This window comes from Lonchura striata, chromosome 2 (genome assembly GCF_050655825.1).
Source record: "Lonchura striata isolate lonStrDom1 chromosome 2, ASM5065582v1, whole genome shotgun sequence".
Taxonomy (NCBI): Eukaryota; Metazoa; Chordata; class Aves; order Passeriformes; family Estrildidae; genus Lonchura; species Lonchura striata.
In genome coordinates this window covers 49,626,656-49,644,405 of record NC_140704.1, presented here as the reverse complement: position 1 = coordinate 49,644,405, position 17,750 = coordinate 49,626,656, and the positions used below count along the sequence as shown (strand labels likewise).

At 42.6% G+C, this 17,750-nt stretch overlaps 1 protein-coding gene across 13 annotated transcripts in view; it reads right to left on the bottom strand.

The window, feature by feature from the left end:
- Positions 1-3,926, bottom strand: part of EZH2 (enhancer of zeste 2 polycomb repressive complex 2 subunit) — a 51,081-nt gene extending 47,155 nt beyond the window's left edge. For 2 of the 13 annotated variants that reach the window (XM_085573416.1, XM_077786395.2), the window contains exon 1: positions 2,284-2,466. The gene's annotated coding sequence lies outside the window, so the exon portion shown is untranslated. Of the gene's footprint in view, positions 1-1,357; positions 1,610-2,283; positions 2,468-3,155 lie in introns of those variants that run through there. The other 11 variants (XM_085573429.1, XM_085573424.1, XM_085573432.1 and 8 more) reach the window with 11 other exon arrangements.
- Positions 3,927-17,750: the final 13,824 nt, after the last annotated feature.

Below are 17,750 nucleotides of genomic sequence, written 5' to 3'. Positions count from 1 at the left end.
AGAACAAACAAAAACCAGTTTGAAAGCATGTCTTCAAAGAAATCACCATATTTTAGCTTGTTGGCAGTTTTAGCAAGAAAGGAAAAAAACACAGCGGGGTGGGGGGGGAACGCTGAGCTTGAATTTCAGGTCTCCGGTCTAAGCTCACACACCACCACTTCAGCTCATTTTAAACTGAACGGTGACATTTTATGACTTTTTGAAGGTGCAGAGTTTCAGCGTCTGCCACTTTTAAAGGTGAAATTACATATTAAAAAAATCTATGAAAGAACTCTAAATTTCTTCCCAATTTTTTTCCTAAATTAAAGTCTTGAATCCTTCCAAAGTTCCAGACAAGAATAGCAGTTGGCATCTCATGGAACATTATACTGTCACAGATTTCTGCACAGGTTGTTTAGCTTTAATTGTTACTTTCATTTCTCATGGAGGCGGAGGAAGGAAAAAAATATTTTTCCTTTTTGCTTCTTGCAAAGGAAACTCCAGAACAAGAAATGTGACGTTTTTATTTAGTACTTTGTAAAAGTACTAGGTCTTAAAATCATTCAACACATCACAGAAAACTTTTGAGTCACATCTCCTAAAATACTGAAAGGGCATTTTCTGAAAGACTTAGTACATTTCAAATAGTCACATTTTAATAATCACTAGTGAGCCTAGTTATTGTACACTATGTACAAGTAATACCCATCCTTCTGCAGATACTTTATTGTTACCACAAATAAACATTCCCAGGACTCTCAATTTGATATAGACACTGGGAACAAACAAGGAATTACCTTTAAATTTTTATAAATTGCATAAAGAATCTGAATGTGCCAACCCCCCCCAAAAAATATTAGCCTATCTTTGAGAAGAATCCCCACCTAGATGTGAAGATCACACTAAACGTGCTGGCAAAAACTCTTTGCTGAAATCTGTATTAGTAAGAACCAAACTCACAATAGCTGAAAGTAGAGTTGCTAGACTTAAGAAAAGACAAACCTATCCTGCTAAAATTAAATTACCTTCTCCAAACTGTTACGTGCTTCTCATCAGAGAGAATAAGAATCTGAACTTCCAGCTTTAGAAATTTAAAAAACTTTTCTCTTGCTCAAATAAAATCAGTATGGTGCTTTGTAAGTTAGAAAGTATCTCGAATAATGTACAAGTTTGTTGTCCCATTCCTGCCGCACATCTGTGCACGCGTTGCTTTTCTTTAGTGTATGAATAACAATTTTGGAATCACCACGAAGACCTGGTAATGTTAAATACATGTGCATGATGCCACAACACACCGATTTCTTTATCCAACCACACATTTGTTGCTCACGGACGGCTCAGCCCAGCACTCTCCTTCACACCTCCCCAGACACCCTACCTTTAAACAGTGCTCCGTATCGCCGTGCTTGGCGATATGAGACCCAAAACCCCGGAATTTTCAGCTATTTATGAACTTTCTCCCGGCGCTCTGGAAGAGCGGGATCGCACGGTGATCTCCACGATTAGGAAGTTCGCCGGAGCAGCCGCCAGACCGAGCTCCCCCCGGCCCCTCCCGAGCTCTCTCCCTGAGCCCGGAGCGCCCCAAAGCCGAGGCGGGACCCCCAGCGCAGCCCCGCCGTCCCGCGGGCGGGCGGCCCGGGCGCGCTCAGCCTCCCCGCCCGGCCGGCCCCGGCTTCCGGGAGCCCGGGCGGACTGTCCCGGCTCCCGGGAGAGAGGGACGAGCTGCGTGCCGCGCTGCCCACGGCGGGCACACGGCTTTCGGGCACACGGCTTTCGGGCGCACGGCTTTCGGGCGCACGGCTTTCGGGCTCGACACGCACGCACACCTCCCTCTGCCCGCGCCGGGGCCACCGCCGCGTGCCGCCGGCTGGAGCGGAGAGGAGGGGAAGGGAATCGCCGGGTCTGCCCCCCGCTCTGCCTCCCGCCGCCCCCGCCCTTCGAAGGAGTGACGGCGAGCTCGCCCCCAGCCCGGGCGTGCGCCCCGCCGGGCGGGGACCGGAGCCGCCGGCCGGGCTGGACGGAGCCAACTTAGACAAAGGGCACTCCAGACTCCATGTCTCCCCCCTCCAGCTGTCACCGGCCGGGAGCCCGCGTGTCTGCCCGCCGGCTCCCCGCGGGAAGGGGACGCGGCTGCTCCCCGTGAGCCGCCGCCGCCGCTGCCCCCATCCTCCCCTTCCTCCCTGCCGCCCCCTCCCCTCCTCTCCTCCCCTCCCCCATGACAAAGGACCCGGGTATAAATAGCCGCTCCCGGCGCCGCCGCCGCCTCGAGCCCGCGAGGTGTCGCTCGCCCGCCCGCTCACTCACCCGCCCCCCCGCCGCCCCGGCTCCGCGCCGCCGCCGCTCCCGCCGGTGCCGCCGCCAGCTCCGCTCGGCGCTCCCGCTCTGCCTCCCTCCGCCTCCGGCTGCCGGATTCACCCTCCCGGACCGAGCGCCAAACACGCCGGCCCAATCGCCATCGCGCTCATTGGCGAGCGCCGAGCGCCGCCTCCATTGGACGGGCGGCCGCGGCCGGGGCCCCGCCGGGCCAATCGGGCGCGGCGAGGGGCGGGGCGCGGGGCGCGGCCTCGCTCCCCACGTGCGGGGGGGGCAGGGAGGGGTGGGGAGAACTCTTTGTTCTCGCGCTGCCCGCGCGGGGGGACGGGGGGCTCGCGCTCCCCCCGCTCCCGCCGCCCCCCGCCCCCCGCGCCGCGCGGCGGGGCCGGGCCCGGGGCCGCGCCGCGCCGGGGCCGCTCGGAACTCCGCGGCCGCCTCACGTGGAGAAGGGGCAGAGGGAGGGGAAAGGGGAGGGAGGCGGGCGAGAGGATTGGCGGGCACCGGGAGGGGCCGCGCTCCCGCTCCCGCTCGGCGCCGCTGCCGAGTTTGAATCGGTCCGAGAGCGGGAGCGGCGTAACGGCCGTAACGGTCCCGGGGGCGGGAATGTCCGGAGCGGCCCCTCCGTCCCGCCGCCGCTCCGCCTGTTGCGCCCCCGGCGCCGGAGCTCAGCCGCGGCAGGTCACTCCGGCCTTCCTCCGTCTTCAGCAGGGAAAAATAAAATTGCCAAGATAAGTTTTGCTAGCGGGTACTTAGCCCGTCCCTTGCGACCGCATCCCTTTCCGATGCGCCCCGCATCGAGTGCTACTTCCGAGACACACTGGAGCCGTACCCTTGCTTCCACAAGTCCCGTCATCCTTCCTTACCAAATATCACCTCTCCTCTTCCTTGTGGCTACCTCAGCGCATCTTCAGGGGCAGAAGTGAGCAGCGGCCACTGTAAGGGGGTTCTGACTAAGAAAAGTCTCTCACGGAGGAAATAAATCACAAACGCGCCCACATCGCCAGATCATGCCGTGGGCTTGCGTGTCTCACAGACGTGACACGTAGGGAAAACGAGGATGTATCAGCCCTGGAGGCTGGGGACAGCCCACGCTGGCGGGGCAGCCCCGCCGCTCCCCGGCGGATGTCTCGGCCGGCTGAGTCACTTTGCAGCGCTGCTGCTTCGCGTCCGCCTCTTTGACCTTTGCTTGCCCAAACTTCACCGCCGCCAGCCCTCCTTCAGCGCATCGCGCCGGCGGCTTCCTCTCCCTCGCTGCTCCGCATCCAGCGCGGCTTCCCCCTGTCGTGGGGGGATGTCATAAATCGCAGCAGCCGCAGCAAAGTGCTCTCTCCGCATCAGGCTCGCATCCTGTTGCTCGCTACGTGCTGTCTCCAGCCTCTAAGGCTGCTGCTGTTTTCCCTCGTTTCTAATCCACGAGCCGCGCTCATCAATCTTGTTGCCGAGGTTGTATTTAAAACTTGACGGTTCGTGCACCTTTTTACTCTGCCGTCGTCCTGCTCTCTGGTCGCTCCAGCCTTTACTCTGCTTCAGCAGAGAAAAATAAAATTGCCAAGATAAGTTTTCTAATGATACACTTCACCTCCCTTGTGACCAGATCACTTTCCCATGCGTCCCACATCGAGTGCTACTTCCGATGTGCGCTGGAGCAATCGATACATCGTTGTTTCCGTCATCCTTCCTCACCAAATATCAGCTTCCCTCTAACTTGTGCTTCCTAGCGCTACCTTAGTGCTTCTACAGGGTCAAAGTTCAAAAAATGACCAGTGGCCACTGTAATGAGGTCCTAAGTGATAAAAAGTTCTTGCAGGGAAATAAATCACAAATGCACCTTCATCCCCCAATTAATGCAGTTGGCTTATGTGCCAAGTGAGGCTTGGTGTTCTCCTACTTAAAGGCAATGTACTTGTGTGTTTTTATAGTCTCTTTCTATGTGAAAGTACTTAAAATTTCCGGGCTTCATTGTGTATTAAACTTGGAGTGAGGTCTCAAGTGTGGGCATTCCCACTCTGGATGTTCTTGATTTACCTCATGGCCTTGAAAAGGTGTTTCTAATAGTATCTCTTTTTTTGATTTTTGTTTTTGTTTTTGTTTTTGTTTTTTAATCTCTGGGGTTTCATGAGTTACGAGCAAAAAGCACGCAGCAGAAATTATTTCCTATTACAGTTACATGTCATATCGTGGTAGATAGCTATAACCTTCCTCGCATTCTAGTGGAGTGGCTGACAATTGGGAAGATTGTCTTTAAAATATTACATTTGAAAAATATTAGTCATTTCTGGAAATTCAGCTATTGTGAATCTATTCTACCCCAAGATGGCTGCCACCACCAAAATGGCTACCCAGTCTCGTCACAATTTAGGTTTTGTAATTTATTTTGATCCTTCAAGATGCACTTCATGAGATCTGGTTTTGGTCAACAAGAAAAGTAATAATTGCTAGATAAGGGTGAGGTAACTTAATGCAGCAGATACGCTTAGCCACAAGGTGGAAAGATCTGCATTATAGAACCTACCCTGTGAACTAACCTCAGCACTGATCACATCCTTTTCCTCTCTTGTACAGAAGATTATTCATCTGCTGTACCTGAAAGTGATGCTTACTAGAAAACTGTACATGTTTTGAACTGAGTTACTGTTTCTTCTTTGCACTGTACAAAACAACCTCTACACCAAGGCTCCATTCTAGGCTCTTAAAACAATGAACTCCTGTCAAGAAATTCTATGAGGTGCTGATTTCCTGATCCGTAGTTCAGGCTGCCTCAAACCTCCTGGAGAATTTTGGTAACAGTTTGATTCTCTACACAGGAGTTTAATGTTGCAACAAGCTCCATACAGACTTTCTGTTTTCACAGAATAAACCACCCAAATGGTTTTCTGTTTCTGCTGTATTTCTGTGATTAAAAAGCAACTATTTGAACAAGGATCTGTATTATGCAGAGACATTCCAATTGGATCTTTAGGTAAAAATAGCACAACAATTTTTGAAATAATTACAAAACCTGGTATTTTGAAGAGCCTTTCTCAAAGGAGTGAATTCTGGTGGCAGCATGGTACAGTGCTTTTGAGAAAAGTGGCTAACATTGAAGAAATATACACATGTTACATGACAATTAAATAAAATCAGGCTCAAGAAAAAAGTATCAGTTTTAGACCCTTCTGGAACTGTTGAAAGCATTTGCCCTTTTTTTATAGCTAACACACTGTAGAAGAGCATTTTCTATGTTTCCAGCATATGAATGTAACATGTACATTCATATTGCATGTATGACTATGTAGAATAAGGATTTGTCAGTGCTAGATCACCAGCATCAATTAGACATAAAAATAATTGTTTGACAGCATCAGGGTATGATTGCTTCCATGGGGGGATCCTTATGTGCTTCTTTCACCCTTTAAGGAGTGGTATTTGAGTCCAGGAAAAAGAAGGGGCAAACAAAATTCTGCTGCAAAGCAAAATTAACAGTTAAGTGGTTTCTTTTAGATATTTTTAATATCTGAAAGAAGGTGTTATTTCTAAAGCATAGGGTATTCTTTATGCACTATTATCCCAAGATTTCCTTGTAGTTAGAATCATATGGTATTTCTTCCCGTCAGGCTTGGGGGACCAAGCCAGACCTGTCTGGGAACTACCTCGGCCTGGAATAACGAGAGATGTTGGCCAGTTTTCCCCTCGCCCACCCGTTTTTTTCCAGGAGAGGCGCAGCAAGGCTGCCCCCAGCACTGGCAGCCCGGAGCAGAGACGCCGGTAGCTGCATCTGTAATTCTTGTAGATAAGCTGGTGACTTGCTGATGGCAGCGTCGCTTTCCTTTGTGCTCCGGAATGGCAGCGCAACAAAGCTGCGTGCAGCTTTGGGCTGGCTCTCTCCGTGGCGCGGGCTGCTGGCTCCACGGATCGGTCACACAGCCTCCAGAGGTTCAGCCTGCTCGTGTTCCAGCTCCCGAGCTCGCTGGAAGGGAGGAAAGGAGGATGGAGGGGTAGGTGTAACCCTGTCCTGGTTACACCTACCCCTACAATCAAAGCCGGTAGCACTGCAAGTAGTATTTCATCCCGTAGAGCGTTTAGGAGCGTGATCTTTGTTTCTTGGTGTTTTCCTAACCCTGTACTTTTACAGAGACCCTAGCTTGTAGTGTGTCTGAAATTCTGCATTTTGGTCCATGTGAATTTGATGAGATTTTACAAAATGTTTACATATGTAGAAATGTAACTACAGTCTAAAATCTAAAGTAAGTACAGTCTAAATCTGTAATAGCATTTATCTCTTATGCACGGCAATGAATACACAGAAATCAGAATATTAAGTGGCATATCATAAAAAGGCATATCAGAGACCCTTTTAAAGTATTGGCCTCTTGTATCATTATTATAAAAAAAGCAGGGAGTTTGTGTTAACTTTTAACAAGAAATTAATGACTATGTTTTGCAACTAGCCACTTTGAGATTAGCTATGTTTTCAAATGTTTTACATTAATATCTTACTGGTATGTATGGACCAATTTCCCTCAAAGAAATGCAACCTTATGAACGGTTTTGCACGTCCTTTCTGACCTCTTTTTTTTCCCCATTTGCCATATGCTTCTCTGCAGAATTGAATTTATTAATCAGAAAATAGGCCAACATTACTGTGGATATGGTGCTCATTAGGCTAAATGAGGAGGAGACGAGTCATTGCAAGATATAACATACACAACAGCGTCTGTCAGACCTGCCATGTCTCAGGAATGGTGCTTGAGGGTCCTGCACTGTCCTTCCTGGCTTCCCTCACTCTCAAAAGTAGGGTGCTGTGGCCTGAAGGCACAGGGCCTGGGGCCTGGAAAGGATGTGCCCCTGAAAGAAGCACCACACAGTGCTCTAAGGGTGCCTGCTAGCAGAAGTTACTCCTGCTGTGGACTCTTTGCCTACTGTGCAACTAAAGGACTGGCTGCCACTTGCACTTTTCACAAAAGCCATTACCTGGAAACTCACCCAACTAAAGGAGAAGTTCTTGGTGCATGTTTAGTGGCAAGTGTGGGCATATTGTCTAACAATGGCAATTAAACAGACTGCATGCATGGAAAAAAAGGTGTAACAGGGAGTAGGTTGCTAAATATAGCTGGGATTTGATACAGTGCTGTTATAGGAAAATGCACAGATTTCTGTGCCATTTATGGGCTGCCTGCATCTGATGCTGTGAATGGTAATGCATGCAGCTGGTTCCTAGCTCTGCAAATACATCAGTGGCACACACACACCCCTCACACGTATCCCCAAGTAGCAGAAAGCTACTTGTCCTTTTGCTGAGTGTTTGCCTCATGTGTCACGATAAAGGTATATGATATATCTTTTACTGGGTATTTACTAGTGTTTTCACTATGCTGTGCCACCTCAGCTCTCTCATACTGTGTTCAAGGTTTTACAGAGGATGCAAGACAAAGGTGGGAGCAAGAGTGATGCAAAGAGCTGACACAAATTACAGTTCTATATTAAATGCAGGACAGTATCCTTTTGGCTAAAGAGAAATGTTGCTGAAAGGAAAGCTGCAATGTTGTTTTTATGCAGCAACTTAAGCAGTGTAAGTGATTTCCTGTTAACTTTTTTAACATGCAGATTAAGCTTATTGCATGTGATCATCCATTTCAGTTTTTGAAAGGGGTTAATTGACTTCCCCTGCCTTCAACTGGAAATGAACTTGTCTTTAAGCCTATCTGTAGGAAATTTTTTCACCTCAAATAATCTACTTTTGATTATTTTGTGGTTACAGAAGCTGCTTAAGTAAGTTGTGTGAGAAAAATACTTTCTCTTCCTTTTCTGCTTACATTTTGCTTTTCTTTTTATTCCTTACCTGACCTGCATTTATGCTTATATTCAAACCACTTAAAGGTCTAAATGGTATAATATCACAAAATTGCCATGAAGACATATGCCTGAGAATTTAAATTGCAAAGCCCTGGCCCCATTTCCAGGTACTTTTGGCAGTGTAGCTGTATGATGCTGCTGAGTGTACCACTCACAGGGGAGAATTTTGCTGCAAATTTAAAGGTTCAAGTGGGTATTCAATAAGTGTTGATGGATGATGGTCTCCCATCAGGCCAAATCCAAGATTAAAAGCCTGAGCTCTATTTGAATATTTTGTTTCTGATATGTTGAAGTTCTCCAGAGGCAGGGGCTAAATTACCTTAGCAGATGGACAGAGTTCATTGACTAGAATTAAATCTTCATGTTTGGTTGCAGAATGCACTTCTTCTGACAGCCACGTGCAACATACATGTAGTGATAAGTCAGACTGTTTGCAAAACCAAATGCAGTTGTGAAATCATTTACCCCTCTTCATTTTCTCTTTGATATTTATGTCACATCTACTTTCAGCTCCTTCTTTGTAAAGGTACTGTCCTGTCCTGTTCTGTCCTAGAATTACACAATCCTGACATCTAAAATAGTAGGAGGTGTTTGCACTTCAGGCAACCCTACACACCTGTTTTGAAATAATGCATCTTATGTTATGCATATACATATAAGATCTGGCATATTCAAGGTTAGTAAATTAATAAATGTAAAAATTAAAATAATGCTTATCAACATAGACTTGATTAAACTGAATGAAAAACTGAATGCCTTTATGGGAGAAAACTAGGAATACCTATAGTTTGAAAGTGGATTTGATAAACTGTTAAATCTAGCCAGGAATGGTAAGTTATATCATCAAAAATCAGTATAAAAAGATGTATGGTAAAGACTTTACAGCAAAAGTAAAAAGATAATGAGATTAAGATACCCATTAAGTAAACTAATGCAAGTCATAAAAATAAAATGTTCACAAAAGTTTATGGAGATGTACAAAGTACAGAGTATCTATCACGTTTGGACCCCAGACTTTTTTTTTTTCCCAGTCTTAGCCCTTGATAAAAACATCCACAAATCAATGCAACTTTAGAAAAGGGATTACCCAGACCCATTCACTATTGTGACATTGTGTCAGTGAGTTTACTTCCTAGGTATAAGGATTTCCAATTATTTCTAATTACTTTTTGCCAAATATGCAGTTCTTTGTAATATATACATCTCTGAAGATCAAAATGGTAAAAAAAGTATACTCTGCTGCTGGTCTGAGAAAGCTGTTACTGGGAAAATAATCTATTTCTAGAATCAGAAGACAATAAGCTTTTCATGCTTTATGACCATGTTTTATGAAAGGATCACCATTGCAGTGATTTACATGCATGCCCAAATACAGAGAAACCTGTATGTTAAACTCTGTCATACAGTGATGCAAGACTTGGTCATGAGACTGACAGACAATGTTACATTTTATGTGTCAGCTGAATATGCTGGTCAGATATCTAATGGAAAGAATGACCCATTTGAATTTGTATCCAACTTGTATCACAGAATCAAAAATGTCATTGGTTTAACAATTTCAAAATGTTACATATCACTTTCCTCTCTGAAGCTTTCATGATTGGTATGAAACATACAATTAAGAGAAATTAAGGGAACTGGGCCTTAGCCAAGAAAATTATGAAATAACTCAGTGTCTACACAGACTGATGCTGGGAAATGTTTTTTTGAAGGCTGGATGGCTGACAACTACATAAATGTTGAAACCTTGTCTATAATTTACATTTTAAAAATCAGATTTTGCTCTCAATAGTGCTTAAATAATACTGAGGGCAGAAACTCATCTTTTGCTTTCAAAGGATGAGAGTTAAAGATGAGAAAAGGAGAAGGCTAGGCAAGGCCTGTGCTGCACTAAATTTCTGCTGAAGATTTTAAAATACTCCAAGTCACATTGAAGGATTGCTTTATGAAGTTTAATATCTGTCAGACTGAGGGTGTAATTCTGATTTTCTCAATCTATGTGGGCCTTAAATGAATTTTAATTGGTATTACTCACTGGGAAAGTGAGATGAGATTCTAAGGCTGTAAGTAAGAAGGACTGAGTCAACCAAGTGAGTGAAACAGTGACTAACTAATTAAGTGAATGAGTGAGCACGGCATTGTTTGCTTTTGTGATCATTTCTATGCATGAGTGAATGGCAGGGCTATTACATGGGTGTGAATGAGTGGGTCAGGATTGCTGAACAATCCATACATTTGTGTGGTCTTCCCATCCCTTGATTAGACTAATGAGCTGAGTGTTTGGAATATTAATGCATGTAGACTAGAGCTAAACTTGTTATGTAGTTGGGAGACAAATTAAAAATATATGATCTATAGCCTGTCAAATTCTGTTTTCAGTTTCATACATGTAACTCTGTATGGGGTAATCAGCTGCTCCCTGGCAGGTTTCTTCCAGCTCATCGGTGTCAGGGAGCTGAATGCTACACTATTGCTTCTTCCAGGATTATTGTTGTAAGTGACATTATCAAATCTGTTTGTAGTTTATTGCAAATCTAATTGTGTCGTATAAACTGAAGCATTATCTGACAATGAAATTATTTTCTGTCTTATTACACTTTCATAAAAGAACAGATTTGGCTATCCTTATGTCAACTATTTCTCTTCCAAAGTAGTTAACAAGGCTAGCAATAATTTTGGCACCCTAAAAGCTTATTCCTTCAGATAGCACAAACAGAAGCAGAATAAAACCTTATTCTATTATGTCATATACAAATCATATTCTGTTGTCACTTTTTATTCAATAGCTGCCTGCAATTAAGAGAACACGAGTCAACACTATGGTAAAATTCAATCAAATCATAGGTGTGATATAAAGAAATGGTGTAGAATTTTGAAAGACTTAGTATTTTTCCCCCCTATGGCTTTTTCGTTCTTCCTGAAAACTTGCTTATCTTTCCATTTTTCTAAAAAAAAAAAAAAAAAATTAAAAAAAGAAAAAATGTAAATTCCAGTAGTAGAAACGGTCAAAGAAAACATATCAAGCACTTATCACTACCAGCATTTCAGCAGCTCTGATGTCTTGACCTGAGTTGGAGAATGCTTTTAATTATTGTAAATTATTCTGAATTTGAAAGTCAAGTTTATGGGAAACATATGTATATTACATAATTAATCCTACAGTTTTTTCAGACTCTTTCTTGCATGTTGGCTGATTGTTCCTGTACAAGATATTTCCTGATCCTAAGCCAATTTCTGCCCTCTCATCTGCACTACACTCTCTCCGAATGTTTCAGTAAACTGAGCAGCTGGCAGTATTTTTTTCATATATCTTATGATCTGACAACATTTTGCCATTCTCTAAAAGGCACGAATCCTTTGCTTTTTGCATCCTCCAGGTTTGGATGGCAGTCCTCCAGAGAAGGACATGATTTGGCAAACAAAGTGATTTAGCAAAATGCTGATGTTCTGTGTATGCTGCCATCTTTTCCAAGTGTATTTGGTCTTGAATTAAATGCCTTAGACTACATGGCTAGCTTTATAGAGAGTAACAGTTTTAGGATTCTTGTGGGTTTTCCTAGCCAAAAAAGTTATCTGACTTTACAAGCAAAATTATCACTGATGTATGTTCAAGCCCAATGCCAAAGGTAAAAATTTGTGACTTATACTCTGATGGAAGTCACATAAGTACATCCTAGTTATCCAGGCATTGGTAAAACAAGCGTAGGATTTCATTCAGGTCTCATGACAAAAGTGATGAAACTCAGGAACAAACAATGGTTAAAATTATTGAAAAAGTTTTAAATGGCAAAAGTGTTTATAGAAAACAGCAAATTGTCAGTCTATGTTTTAAACTGATGGTAAAAATATTTTAAAATTCTTCTTCATTCAAAACATGTATTCCTATCTAAGGCTACTGTTAGCAGCCACTTTATTAAGAACTGAAAATTGGCTGATGTTCTTCTGAGACTCTGATTCTCCTTCTAACAATTCCAAATGGGACTATTGAATAGAGATGGCTGAACAACATTTCTATGAAATGTACTGTGTTTCAAAGAACAGGGTTTATAGGTTATTTCAGTCGAGTTCTTCAGTTTATGATTAACTGCTGGGAACTTAGGGGTGTGAGGAATAGATGGTCCAGGGAGAAGATGTGATTTACTCTTCCTTTAGTTTACATTGTGGTTTTTTTGCAACTACATTTGCATGTGCTAATTCTCACATTTTCAAAATAAGGATGGGATTAATGAATGTTAATAAAGTGCTTTTCATGTGAAGAGAAAAGGAGGCTTTAGATCTCAGGAGATGATTGTTAGAGTGGAAACTTACTTGTGAAACATTTAAATTCTTTTCAAAGTACATTTCATATTGAATGCTGTGAATGCAATATTGAAATACAATATTGGGAGATAAGTAGGAGTTAAATCATGCCATATTTATTTTGGGTGGCCAAATACATGGAGACAGAAACCTTGCCCACAGCTGGATCAACTTTTCAGATACAAAAGGTCAATGTTACATCACAGAGCAAGCAAATGCTTGTCTGCATGTAATTCTTGCAGATCTCCAAAAGGTTGCATTCAGGCTGTGGCTTGACATCTACCGCAGATCATGGAGGTTAATCAAAGAACATTCACTTCATGAAGTTATGTCATGGTTTAACCTCAGCCAACAGCTAAATACCACGCAGCCACCCACTCTCCCCGCCTCTCTAGTGGGATAGGAAGGAGAATTAGAAACAAAAAAAAGATTAACCCCATGGGTTCATAACAATTAAAGGATTGAAATAAAGCTGATAATAATTGTGGTGATGATGATGATGATGATGATGATGATAGTGATAATAATATAGTAATGAAAAGGAGAGAGAGAGAGAGAGAGAGAGAGAGACCCCAAAACCAAAAAAATTATGCACAACATATTTTCTCACCCTTCTTGATTGGAGCCCAGCACATCTCTCAGCTGTGATCAGTGGCTCCCAATGTTTGAAGGCCCCACCATCTGTTGCCATGTTTCATCTTTAACAGCCCAGTGTATCAGTAGATTTTCCTGGAGGCTGGTGCATTATAGGCAACAGGATACAGCCACTACATGCCATGTTCTTTAGGCAGGTGTCCATGAAGTTCTTTCAGAAATTAGTCCCATTGTCTCTTTTTTTTCTGGAGTGTCATGTCACCATAAGCCTTGCTTTTCAAGCCTAGGACAGCGTTCTGGGTGGTGGCTTGGGACACAGGATCTGTGTCCAGCCATCCAGTGGCTCCTTCCACCACTGTGAGCACATGGCCCCAGCCCTGGGGGGTTGGTGGGAGTGGGTTACAGCCAGCCTGCCCTCCCATGTTCACTCTACAGACACCATCCTCCACATAAACTTGTCCTGCTTGATTGCAGCTCATGATTCACGTTCATGGACAACCTTTGTGAGAGTGTCCATGGAAAAGTTCCATCCCTTGGTCATGAGCCCATCTGTGGGTGACATCCCTTCCTTATGGCCCAAGGTGTCATGGGCCCACTGAGATAAAAATAGTTCACACTTATGTTGCCAGTCCAGATCCACCTGAGACACTTTGATCTTAGCAGCCTGATCCATCTGCTGGTTATTCTGATTTTCTTCAGTGACCCAACTCTTGGATACTTGAGCCATCTGCATGATGTATTTTCAAACCCAGGGTCTCCACCCAGGCATCAGTAGCTTGCCACAGCAGTGTCAATGCCACAGTGGCATTGCTGCCAGTTATTCTGCTTTCATCACTGCAACCACTCCCACAGGGCATTTGCCAATATCCATGAGTCAGAGTAGAGAGAAAATGCTGGCCATTTCTCTCATTCAGCAATGTCTAAAGCCAGATGGATGGCTTTCACATCTGCAAGCCTTCTCCTTCTGCAGTTTCTGCAACTTGTAGTAGGGAGCTCCCTACAATTGCTTTCCATTTCTGATGTTTCCCTACTACATAAGGACCTGTGGATGCCAGCCTGGTCAGGGAGAGAGAAATGGCAATCATTTCTCACAGTGGCTTGTGAGAATTTTTAGGGAGTTGTAGGAATGTGATAACTTGTTAGTCTAAACAATCTGCAGGTGGTGTTTTTGCACCTTGCTTTTCTGTTCCTCTCAAGGATGGTGTGTAAGAAAGATGGTTTTATTCATAAACCAATCAAATAGAATGTATCATATCGGTCTATTTAAGCCAAAGTTTCCTTTCCATAAAGGCCTTCTTTTCCTCCTTTTTATGCTGCATCCTCATCTGTTCTTGTGTCATTCTTGGCACAAGGGTGACAGGACCCATCAGTAAACAGGGCATTTTGCTTCTCTCTTTCTGATAATCTATTATGCAGTGGGGCCTCTTCAACACATGTTACTTCCTCCTTTGGTGGCAAGCTATTAGATTGCACTCTGTTCCTTAAACTAGACTAATAGACAAAAATAAATCAAAGAGTGAATGATTAATTCTGTATTATATATTTGGCCTTATAATATTGCCTGCACAAAAGGAGAACCTTATGAATATTTCTGTGTATGAGGTCACTAAAGATTACGGACTACCATCTGGAAGTGCTGCACTTTTCCACCTTCTTAGCCCATACTTCATGTAGCCTACTCAGAATTCTCCTCGTGCTCCCTCAGAGCGTGGAAGTTGAATGCGTAGGCTTTGCACATCACATACTCTCTCGCAGTCCCTCTTTCACAAAGTGCCTCTCACAGGTCAAAAAGTTCACATCACTGAGAAGACAGAGAGGATCAATAATAAAGAACTGCTGTCATTTGACAGCTGCTCATTGACACATATTATGAGTATCCAAATTTATTTTACCAGCTTTTGCTGCCGTTCTCTGTGTATAGACTCAAGGGATAAGAAAAGAGCTACAGAAGCTGCATCATTAAAAGTACAATGCTGCAGAAATGTCCAGTGTGAACAGCTTCGGATCCATGTTTTTTTGCATGTTCTCAGAGCTGCAGCTCAATTATTTATAGTACATACAGTGTTTTCCTGAGAAACTGAATGAAGGCAGGTAAAGAGAAACTTTATTAATCCTGGGATTCAAGCTGTATCCAAAGGACACTGGCAGTTCAGAAGACTTTTCTAAACTGCACAGCTGAGAAACACTTATCCCTGTGTGCCTTACCCAGCATACAGAGAATACCACATCAAAAGCACCAAATCAGCTTCATTAGACTGCATAAACAGAAGGCTTTGTGTTTTTATTTGCTTTCCTTCTTATTTAAAAAAACATCAAACTTAGGAAATTGCATGCAAAATTAAATAAATGAAGCCCTACATTCATATGCACATACAGTTACCTAGTTAAAATGTCAGAAGTCAGGAAATGCAAAAGTTAATATTCTTGTGTCAGCAATGTTGCACTAAATGGAGACAGTTTTCTCCTCTTGTTTTCATTGTTATATTTATTCAAGATTATGGCCCCTCTCAAACTGCAGAAACTTCAAAATTTTTGAGAAAAAGATAGTAACATCTGGATCAAACCAAGTAGACTGCCCATGCTTGTTTGTAAAATGTAATTAAGTCTTTGCTTAATAATAAAATAAAACTCTAATAAAAATAACTGAATACATTAATTGCTATACTTCTGCTGTTTAATATACGCTGTAAAATAAACCAGATGCACATTATGACCAAATTAATATTGTTGTAGAAGCTTGATATTTGCATTCTGTGGTTGCTAGCATCCTACATTAGTGAATTAGAGAACAGTTCTGTGCTGTCAGATTTGGGTTTTTTAATTATCTTCTAGTCATTAGTCCAAAGTGACCAATATCCAGCAAGTTATTAACAAAGAGAGGAATTCCAGCACCTCTCTGCTGAAGGATCTTTAAAATATATGTCCTTCTTAGGACTGCTGAAATATCTCTATAAATTAGCATGTTCTTCATTTTAAAATGTATGCTATTTGTCAATTTATTATCTGAACAACTTTTCAAACACAGTAAAATATAAATAAATGTTTGAGACCTGAGTTAACTGGTTAACTATCTTTCTGAAGCATATTTATAATATGATTGATCACGGATATTTTACAATGCTAAATATACAAACAATGTCCATTGGTTTAGTCCACTGGATATTGTATATTTACAAGACGTTATTGGGAGGAAAGGTGGCCCCTGGGGGGAGTGTGGTCCCCGGTTTGGTTTAATTTTTTTAAGGGGGGAACATCTGAACCTTTACTATTTATTATTATTTCGAATTCAATAGTGGATATTTCATTTGACTGAAAGGACCAATAGAAATAGCATGTACAAAAATCCCCAATTATATTAGGATAAACACTGCTCTGCTGATCTCAAAACCTACTTACAGTCCTGTCTTCTATCTGAAATAAAGTCTGCCAAGAATCACATAATTTTGATCTGTTTAGAAGAAAAAGTTATATGTTAGAGCTGGATTTGCAACCTAGCTTGCAAATAAGCCTACCCTGAGAATGTGAATGTTTCAAATTAACAGCTAGTCCCAAGCTTCTTGTGTAGGTCTGCTGTGAGTGCTGAGTAAAGAAAAATGCAGCTTACAGAAAAGCAAGTGGAGACCTTGAGTAGCTGTTATTTGGCAATTCAGTATTCATTGCCCATAACCAATGGCAGTAAAAATGTTTATGGACCCCGATCATTTCCCATGGGATTAGTAATGTCAGAATTTGTACAAGAGCACTTTATCTTCCATTTATGCATCATACTATAGTTTCTAAAGTTCTAATTACCTGTATGTTTCAAAACATGATGTGTGTGTGAAGGAGTCAGTTCCTTTTTATAATGCATGTAAGCTATGGAATACACCAATTTACCAACAACAATACATTTTTTTCTGTTTCATTTCAGAAATTTGATCTTTTTCATCTTACCTTCCCTGAGGAAGAATGTCTAGAATTCACATTTACTGAAAGAAAACTAAAGCTCTTGCTATCCACAGAGTAGCAGAAAGAGGGATCAGAAGAGAATTTAGTCCCGGTTATTGAGTAGCTGAAATTTAGATCATATCATCAGTAGAGGCTGCTTTGGTGTGCTGAAAAATGCTCAGATTTAGTCCCAGTACCATACAAAATCAATAATATATCTACAATATCAAATACAAGTGTAAAAGTTGGTAGTTGGGTGTAATTGATAAATTATAAAGGGCCCAGTTGTGACTTCTTTGTGAACCATCTGCCACATTAGATATATGTAATATATGCAATATAGAGATGGTGTAGGCCTGCAGAAAGTAGTCTGCAGTTTTATAGGATATTTTTCCGGTTTTCAGTTATATTAAAAAGCTGTTTGTCATGAATAAATCCAGGGAGGACAGAGAACATCTGCCCTGTAAAATTTAACTCAAGCCAAATTGTGTCCTGTTGGCCTTATTTTTTTTCTCTCTATATGTAAAAAAAGCATAAACAATTTTTTTTTTCCTAATGCTGCAATCTTTTGACAGGGGCTGCAGAAAGACTTGCATTACATTGAAGATTGCAATCTTATTCTCAGAAAAGCAGCAGTTGAACTGAGTGTATTGTTTGGTGAAGCAGTGGTTCCCCAGCCATCACTTGATCATTAGTTCACTGCACTGTGATGTTTAATGCCCTGCTCTGGCACTGAAGCCTTCCACTGAAAAGTTCTTCATGCAAAGTTCTTCTTGAGGCCATCAACACACCTGAAACATTGAGAG